Source organism: Indicator indicator, chromosome 9 (assembly GCF_027791375.1).
Source record: "Indicator indicator isolate 239-I01 chromosome 9, UM_Iind_1.1, whole genome shotgun sequence".
Taxonomy (NCBI): domain Eukaryota; kingdom Metazoa; phylum Chordata; class Aves; order Piciformes; family Indicatoridae; genus Indicator; species Indicator indicator.
The window spans coordinates 31,893,244-31,903,346 of record NC_072018.1 but is presented as its reverse complement, the minus strand read 5'-3'; positions in this window follow the sequence as shown (position 1 = coordinate 31,903,346).

Below are 10,103 nucleotides of genomic sequence, written 5' to 3'. Positions count from 1 at the left end.
GGTGGGACACAGCCTCCAGCCAAAAGCTTAAGCACTGTTGACTGGGGTCCCTCATCTTCCTTGGATTCCCAGCCCAATGACACCTCTTTCCCTCTCTGCAGAGTGCAACTGCCCTTCCCCATCACAACCCCTTCGCCACTGTTGCAATTTCCAGAGAGCCAAACCCCCTTCAGCCTGCCCCGGCCCTTTGCACAGACACACTGTCTGGATCAGACCACAGTATATCCCCAGGGGCTAAGGTCCAACCATTCCCATGCAATGCATATCTTGCTGGCCTCATTCTCCTGCTGGCTGAGGGCCCAGAGGGGTCACTGGCAGGCATTAGTGCCTAGGCACAGGTGGGAAATGTCATTTTCCCTCTCCCAAAGGCTCAGCCTTATCTTGGGCACACGTCTCAGCCACTGTTGCCAGTTGGGAAGGCTGGAGGTGGAAAATCTGCTCCTGGCCTTGATCCCAGACATGCTGCCAACAGAGCAAACACCCCTGGGGCAGACACAGGTCATTGGCAGCTCAAACATCAGCTCTGTCATCTATGGCATGTCTCAGATGATGCCCTGCTGCTCTTGTGCAATGGATGGGGCAGTTCTTCCACCCAGCAGGAAGACCACAAAGCTGATGAGAGTCAGTTGGATGAAGAAATAAAGATGTTGCTGTTTTCCTGGCAGCCCACCAGCCAGTCATCAAAGCAAGCACCTGAGGAAGCCTCTGAGTAGATCCTGTCCTCTGTTTGGTGTCATCACGAGCCTTTGCAAGCCCTCTGCCATTAACGGAGGAGGAGATATCCAAGGAAAGTGCTGAAGGAGGTGAGGCCTCAGTGCAAATCAAGGGCTGAACCTTAGCCATTGGGTAGGAGCTGATGTCCAGTGGAAAGCTTGGGCATGCAGTGCAGTGGAGTGATGGGGCCACACTGAGTCCCTGGTGAGCTCCGGGGTCCTGTTGCACCTCACAAGAGCTCAGATTTTGCCGGTCCACTTTCTACCCACATGCTGGATACTAATCCCTCTGGTCCTCACCTGTACACTTCAGCAGCTGCTCCAGGGAGGCTGTTGCATGATTTTGGGGGGAAACCAGATCAGCTGTCCTGGGCTTGGACAAGCAGGGCCTTCACCTCACTGACTCACCTCACTCCTGCCTTCAGTACTGGTAAAAATGACTGTTACAGAATCATGGAACGGTTTGGGTTGGAAGGGACCTAAAAAGGTCATCCAGTCCAACTCCCTCTGCAGTAAGCAGGGACATCTTCCACTAAGTCAGGTTTCCCAGAGACCTGTAAGCCTGGCCTTGAATACCTCCAAACATGGGACTTCAGCTACCTCCCTGGGCAACCTGTTCCAGTGTTCCACCACCCTCATGGTGAAGAACTTGATCCCAACATCCAATCTAAATCTACTCTTCCCTCGTTTCAAACCATTGCCCCTAGTCCTATCACTGCAGGCCTTTGGAAACAGACCCTCTGCAGCCTTCTTGTAGCCCCCTTCAGGTACTGGAAGGTTGCTATTAGGTGTCTGCAGAGTCTTTTCTTTTCCAGGCTGAACAACCCCAGCTCCCTCAGCCTGTCCTCATAGCAGAAGTGTTCCAGCACCATGATCATTTTATCTGCTTGAGGATATTTGTTTCCCTATTATATCTGTCAGGTTTCACACCACCTCCAAGCAGGGGAGAGACTGCAGGAAGAACTGTGGTCATTCCATTTCCAAAGCACATCTGGCTTCAACAGAGAGCCATCTGTGACACCTATTGGACCCGGCACAACATCACCCCTGCATAACCCACCATAACCACGTTAAAAAACAAGCAGATGTGGAAGGAGAAGATGATGACATTTTAAAAATAAATAAATAAAATAGAGTAATATGAAGAAAGGAAAATTGCTCATTTGGTGACCTTTCCTCCCTTTGCCTTCCTCAAAGGCAAGTGGGAAAACTTATTGTGGCCTTTCAGTACTTTCAGGAGTCCTGTAAGAAATATGGGGACAGGGATGGGGCAATGGTTTGAAACTGAAGCAGGGTAGAGTTAGGTTGGACATCAAGAGGAAGATCTTCACTATGAGAGTGGGGAAATACTGGAACAGGTTGCCCAGGGATGTGGTTGAGGCCCTGTCCCTGGAGACTTCAAGATCAGACTTGATGTGTGCCTGGGCAGCCTGATCTAGTTGGAGGTGTCCCTGCTGACTGCACGAGATGACTTTTGAGGGTCCCTTTCGACCTGATGCAATCTGTGAATCTGTGATTATACACCAATGACTACAGATACACCAGTAATGAAATATTAAACTCCTGTGCTTTCAAAAAATTAATCACAGGTCTTCCAGCTCCTCCAGTTCATATTGACTGTCAGCTGATTGTTTTGTCCTTACAATCATAAGGATGAGAAAGGCAGGGAGATTGTTTCCAAGCCTCATAGGAGAGTTTTCCAGAATCACAACTCTCTGAGGAGGCAGGGCTATAAAAAAACCCAAAATGCACCAAACCCCATGAATTCTGGGGCTTCAGAAGCAAAGAACCAGCACTGTTGGTTGAAAGGGAAGTGAATGGTCAGTGGATGAACTCTGAACTTTACTCGCCCTCCTGTGACACATTACTTTTGCAACAGCTCTGCTGCTGCTGGCTCTTTACCCTGGCCTTACAGAAAGGCTGGAGAGATGAAGGACCTATTGCACCAGAAGGGTGAGGAGAGATCAGTCCTTGCAGCAATGCTCCTTGCTTGCCAAATAAAGGTCAGCTTGCTGATGTCCTTGGAGCTGCATTATGATGTTCCCTGCCAGGAGCCTTCTCCATTGAAGATTGCTCATCCCACCACCTATCCAACAACATGCTGTGGCTTCAATGCAGGAGGGAAACTCCTGGGGATGTATTTATCCTTCCAGAAGCATGGTTCCCCCACTTTTCCCTGGACAAGGAAGGTGCTGAGGGAGCCAGCAAGGTTGGGGACAAAGGCAGGGACATGCTGAGAAACCTGCAGCAAGATGGAGAATGCATCTGTTGAACTTCAGAGGGCCAGGGGAGGGGATGTGTGGTTTGATTATGAGAAGACGTCCAAGAGCCCCCTCAAACTTCTCAAATGTGGCTGGATGGCCAAGTCCCAGGACCTTGGTGGATAGGGTAGGCTGGAGATCATCCAGCCTGGTGTTGCAGGGCCTTAAGGAGGGACATCCCAACTCACACTGCTGTGCCACATCCCCTTTCTTCTGCTTCTTGGTCCCCTGTGCCAAACACTGAGACACCCCTGTATAGGAGGGACAGCATGACTAATGTGAGCAGAGCCTGGGCCCTCTCTGGCTGGCACAGTCTGCCCATAGCCATATATTGGATTCATTTCCCCTCTAAACCAGGGTCACAGCATCAAAACTGCCTGCTGGGTACAGCCCTTGCTCTGACCTGTCCCCAGGGACAGGGTTGGCAGGTAACACAAGGAGAACAGGAGCCAGCTGTAGTGGGTAAAATTGTCCTGTTCCCTCCCAACTCTAAATCCCTTCCAGCCCCAAACCTCACTTCCAAATTGACAAGGATTCAGATCCCCAGCTGCCTACCTCCTCAGGAAAAGTGGAAAATGGGGTCAGTTAAAGCCTTGAACGTGTTGTTCAAGGACATCCTTAGTCCTTAGTGTACAGGCTAGGAGCTAACACACAGAAAGGGCTTCCTTTGTGATGAGAAATAACCTCTCCTGCAGCTGTTCTCCATTCAGTTTTGCCTTCAAAAGAGCTAGGGAGGTGTACAGAGATGTCTTCATCAAACTTGTGTCTTAGCACATTAAAGACTTGGACCTGTTGGAACAGGTCCAGAGGAGGCCACAAAATTGATCAGAGGGCTAGAACACTTTTGCTGTGAAGACAGGCTGAGAGAGTTGAGGTTGTTCTGCCTGGAGAAGGGAAGACTCCAAGGAGACCTTATTATGTCTTTTCAATACTTAAAGGGGCTTATAAGAAAGATGAGGACAAAAATTTTAGCAGGGCCTTTTGTGAGAGGAAGAGGGCTGATGGTTTTAAACTAAAACAGGGGAAATTCAGACTAGATAGAAGGAAGACATTTTTTACAACGAGGACAGGGAGACACTGGCCTAGGCTGCTCAGAGAGGTGGTAGATGCCCTGTCTCTGGCAACATTCCATGTCAGGCTGGACAGAGCTCTGAGCAAGGTGATGTAGTTGGAGATACCTCTGCTCAGTGCAGGGAGAGTTGGACTAGATGATCTTTAAAGTTTGCTTCCAACCCAAACCATTCTATGACTCTAACCACCCAGGTCTGTCTGCCCAAACCATGATTTCAAGCCCATTTTCCTTTCCCCTTCCATCTGTCCATACCTCTTGTCATGCTGTAAGACCAAGCTATTCCTGATAATTCTAGGGCTGGGAACATCTTTCCAGCTTTAATCTGTAGAGTGCCGTGGAGATCACTCTGTACTTAGAGACCAAAGTAACTACAATAGTACAAGGTCATAAGAAGACCTTCAAGCATTGACTGCTTTTCCTGGTGCTCAGACTGAGGTCTGCCCAAGCAGCCTGGAATGAGGTGGCAGACAGAGAAATTAACATTTCTATGCTGGGGAAATGCCTGCTGGATCAGTAAAGGAGTGGAATTTCTCACCGTCTGAAATCCTCAGTGTGAAAGACATTTCAAGAGAAAAGACTGCTCTGGAAAAATAAAACTGAATGTCCTGTTCCACTTCCATAGAGGAAATTTCTGACTTCACTCAAAAAAAAAAAAAAAAAAGTTAGGGGAGATCTCTATATTTTCCACATTAAATGTCATTGGAACCAGCACTTTTTTTTTTTTTTTCTATTTTTCCAGGCTGACATTTTCAGCTAGAAAAATCCTTAGCAGTGAGTACCTGAAGCAGCTCCGAAGAAGGTCTTTGTGAGTCCTCAAACTGGCTGGAAGGATGAGAGAGAAACAAGGTGGCACAATGCTTTACAGGGTGGCCAGAGGGAAAGGGAGGCAGAAGGGAAATATGAAATGGTTTGTAGGACTGTTCTTCACAGGGTATCAAGAGCTCCACTTGAGGTCGGAAGAAATATTATCCTACACTTTAGATCTTCTCTGCTATGGGGACCCATCTGAGAGAGGGGGAGAGGACAGCACAGTGTGTGTTATATTTTTTGGCAGGATGAAGTTTCCTCAAAGCTCTGTGCTGCACTTTCTTGGGAGCTTCTCAGAGGACTACAGAAAATCTATGTGCTGGAAGATATTAAATGCATAGAAGCAAGCCCTGGGTCAGGATGGACTGGACAACTACTCCAAAGCTCAACTAGAGCTCCATTTTAATGAACTGTTGGTTTGATTTCTCAAACATACAAAGATAATCCCTGCCAGCTTGAAGGAACAAGCCCTAAAGTGCTCCCAGTTGCAGTACCAGGTGCAAGAAGCAGAATTCTTTCCTGGCTGAGCTATGCTCACCCCAGATTTGAGTTCCACAACAGCACTTGTGCAGAAGCACAAGTGCCTTTCAAATCCTGTCTCAGCTGGCAGAAGTTGTGTGCCAACTGTCTGAGCTGCTGTATGAAGCTACAGTCATCCCTAAATTCAGTTTTATTCCAGAAGCTGGCCCTGGTTTGAAGAGGTAGGCATCATCATTGCCATCCCCATGTGATGTCATGGAAGCACCCAGGAAGGACAGCAACAGTTCTTGTGACACTGGAAACCAGTGGGCCACCCCTAGCAGACCCCCCCAGTCCCATTCAGGATCATGCACAAGTATGGTAGGAAGCTGAAAATAGCCTGAAGAGCATCTGTCTGGTCTGAGCCAGCAGGAGAAGGGCAAAGGGTTTGCTGTGCCAGCTTAATGGTCACCTGAAATAGAAACAATCTTCCTTGAGAGTGTCAGGAAAGTCTCCAGCCCTGGCTGAAACATGGGGTGTCAAGAGGAGGGCTGCAAGGCAGGTGGCCCAGCCCCCAGAGCCAAGCTCCTGGCTTCTGGCTGACCCTGGTGTTCTTCTCTCTCTACCTCCCTGGGCTTGACTTCTCCCTAGAGGCATGCAGAGCTTGTGACACATGGTATGTTAGAGCCTGACTCTGTCCTGAGGAGCAAAAAAAGCATGGAGGCTAATCACCTGCAGCCCTGTGATGAAGGGAAAAAGGTTCTTTCACTTCTGCACCTCTCTCTGATGCCTAAAGCAGCCAAGAGTGGAAAGCAGCTGCATCTCTGTAGGCTTAAGCAAAGGAATTAAGTTTAACATCTACTGAATTAATCACTTCACTAGGGCCCAGACCCAGGCAGGATTTGCATTCCTGTGCCAGGCTAGGGCAGTGTGACAGGAAGCTCCTTTCCCTGGGCTCTATTTCAGTTCAGCAGTCAGGGTATTAATAGTGCATTGCCACTGAGGCACCCACTTCAGTTCCAACTTTAAAACCTCATGGAAGCTGAACAAGCACCCTCTGTCAGCACTCTTACTCTGAGGAGGAATCATAAAATACAATCAAATAGTTTTGGTTGGAAAAGACCTTTCAGACCATCAAGTCCAACTATTATCCCAGCACTGCAAATCACCACTAAACCATGTCCCTCAGCATCACATCTACACAGCTTTTAAATATCTCCAGGGCTGGGGACTCTACCACTTCCCTGGGCAGCCTGTTCCAGGGCTGGACAACCCTTTTGGTGAAGACATTTTTTACTACTGTTCAATCTAAGCCTCCTCTGGCACGACCTGAGGCCATTTTCTCTTGTCCTATTGCTTGTTACTTGGGAGAAAAGACCAATCCCCACCTTGCTCCAACCTCCTTTCAGGTAGTTGTAGAGAGTGAGAAGGCCTCCCCTCAGGTATCTTTTCCCCAGTCCCCTCAGCCATTCCTCATCACACTTGTGCTCCAGACTCATCACCAGCTTTGCTGCCCTTCTCTGCATATGCTCCAGCACCTCAATGTCCTTCCTGCGGTGAGAGGCCCAAAACTGAACGCAGTATCTGAGATGTGACCTCACCAGTGCCAAGTACAGGGGGATGAACATTGCCCTAGTTCTGCTGGCCACACTACTGCTGATCTAAGCCAGAATGCTCTTGGTCCTCTTAGCCAGCAGCAGATCTCCTTCCTTTAAGCTTTTTGGGTACTCCTACCTAGAACTGTGATGGCAGCACTGCTTTAGCTGTGCGTGCTGCCTGTTAAATGGGAACAGTGAAGCAAGAACAATGAAGTCAGTCACTGACTCCAATCATAGAATCATAGAATTGTTAGGGTTGGAAAGGACCTCCAGGATCATCCAGTTCCAACCCCCCTGCCATGGGCAGAGACACCTCACACTACATCAGGTTCCTCAGAGCCACATCCAGCCTGGCTGCAAAAGCCTCCAGGGATGAGGCTTCCACCACCTCCCTGGGCAACCTGTTCCAGTGTTTCCTCAGCTCCAGCAGCTTTGGGAAAGCACCATCACCTACAGAACCTTCACATAGAGCACCCAACAGAAGCCAGAGTGAGCATGTGTGAACAAGACCCAAACTAATTATCAATGAGGAGGAGCTGGAAAGATGGCAGCGCTGTAACACCCCCAGCTGTTCTGCAAGAAACATAATGGCTGCATTAGTCATTAAATCCTGGTCTGGGGGAAGGCTTCCTGCTCAAGATGTTCCCATCATTAGAAAGCTGGGGTGTAGGAGGAGGGAAAGGCCTTGTTTAACCAGACAGCAGTGTTTATTCATGGGCTAGCAAGGCAGGGTGGGGCTCACTCGTCCTCACTCATGTTTGCACAAACTTCCTGGTTGTGCAACAGCTGCAGCCAAGACCTGCACAGAAGCAGAAATGGAGAAGCTACAATCTTCTTCTTGTTCTTTTTAAGCTCCTTCCTCACAACACCACTGCCCTTTCCTTGCCATTTCATTAAGCCATAGAATCGTTTGGGTTGGAAAACATCTTTAAGATCATCAAGTCCAACAATTAATCCAACACTGCCATGCTGCCAAGTCCACCACTAAGCCATGTCCCTCAGCATCCTATGTACACAGCTTCTAAATCCCTCCAGAGATGGGGACTCCACCACTTCCCCGGGCAGCCTGTTCCAGGGCTTGACAACCCTTTTGGGGAAGACATTCAACCTAACATTCAACCTAAACCTTCCCTGGTGCAGCTTGACACCATTTCCTCTTGTCCCATTGCTTGGAAGAAGAGACCAACACCAACCTTGCTACAACCATTCAGGCAAACTTGCCACAACCATTCAGGCAACCTTGCTACAACCATTCAGGCAACCCTGCCAAGCTGCAGAGATGTAAAGAGAGACAGACCCATGGCTGAAGACACCCCGCTGGCTTCTCAACATGAGAAAGGGCTAGGAAATGTCAAGGTGACAGACAAATATTTGAAACCAAACACTTTTGTGGACAGCTATGACCTACCAGCACAGCTCATACACCTGCCCAGCAGCTCACTGAACATTGAATTGTAACCATGATGGATCCATCTGCCTGTCAGCAACTGTCTGCTCCACAGAACTGCAAAGTCAAATCACATGCAAACATTTGAGTCACTCAACAGGCTGGGGAGGTTCTACCTCTCCCTGCTCCTCAATTCATGCATCATTTCCATGGCTGAAGAGAAGGCTTGAGCACTAACTGGCATTACATCTGGAGTATTGTGTCCAGTTCTAAGCTCCCTAGTTCAAGAGAGACAAGGAAGTGCTGAAGAGTCCATCAGAATCTGTGAAGATCCTCAGAGGACTGGAGCTCATCTCTCTGATGAGGCAAGATTGAGAGACCTGGAGATGTTTAACCTGGAGAGGACTGAGAGGGCATCTTCTCAATGCTGATCAATAGCTAAAGGGCAGGAGTCAAGAGGACAGGAACAGACTCTTTTCAGTGGTGCCCAGCAACAGGACAATAGATGCAAACTGAAACACAGGAGGTTCCATCTGAACATGAAGAAAAACTTCTTTCATGTGAGGATGCTGGAGCTGTGGAACAGGTTGCCCAGAAAGGTTGTGAAATCTCCTTCTCTGGAGAGATTCACAACCTGCCTGGATGTGATCCTGGGCAACCTGCTGTGGGTGACCCTGCTTTAGTAGTGGGGTTGGACTGGATGATCTCCAGAGGTCCTTTCCTACCCCCATCATTCTGTGATCCTTCATCACCACTCTTCCACACTCTAAACAAGGGTAACAAAAAGCAAGGATGTGTCAGTGTAGGATTTTATTAAAGTAGGCATCATCCACAACTTCAAACAGTTGAAAAAATATTCTTAACAACTTTTATTCTCCTGACTAGGTTATTTGAACAGCTACAATGCTCAAGTGCAAACGAGAGAAGTCTCTGCCCAGAAGTCCAATTTCAAACGGGTAGCAAAAGTGAAGACATTTTGTACTACACCAGATTGGTTTGATACAGAGAATACCTTAACATAGTGAAAACAGAAGTGAATGGGGAAGAGAGGGAAAAAATACAAGGCACTGGTCACAGGCTGAAAACAGAACTCCAAATAGGACTTCAATCATGTAGACATCTCTAATCACACTCCCTGACCATCACCACCTTGTCACCTCTAAACAACTCTCTGCTGCAATACAGTTTATTTCAGATTTTGCCAAATAGAAGTTTCTTAAACAGCTGCTTCTAAATGAAGTCAGCAACTTTGGGGAGGAAAAAAAAAAAACAATCCAGAACCCGATACTTTTGTTCAAAATGCCATAGGTTTGGATTTCACTTTTGCCATAATACCTTGTTTAACACTTCTGGGCAATGCCACAAGCAAGGACAGTGGGTTTCTGGCTCTTCACTCTTGTGTTAACTGAGGCTCTGACCAAAGGAGAGGCGAGTGAACCCCATAACTTTTGAGTGAAGTGAAGAAATGGAGTGAGACCCATCAACAACTCTTTGTTTTACAGGGCAATGGGAAGCTCCCAGGGTCTGAGCTTTGAGAGACTGGAGCGAACAAGATGCTTCAGCTCATATTAAAGCCCTTCACCTGATAGCACAAGAGTTCCAGTTCCCTAAGAGACAATCCTGTTTGGGCAGGGCAGAGTACAAAAACCTGAGCCAGTCTTTCCTTGTGTGAACAGAGGGCCAACTTCGCTGGCCCATTGGGCCAAATATTACACTTGAACAATGTGATAGTTCACAACAGAGGCCAAAGTTTGCAAAACTTGTCTTTTCAGAAACATAAACAATGTATAAAACCAAAAAGTTTCA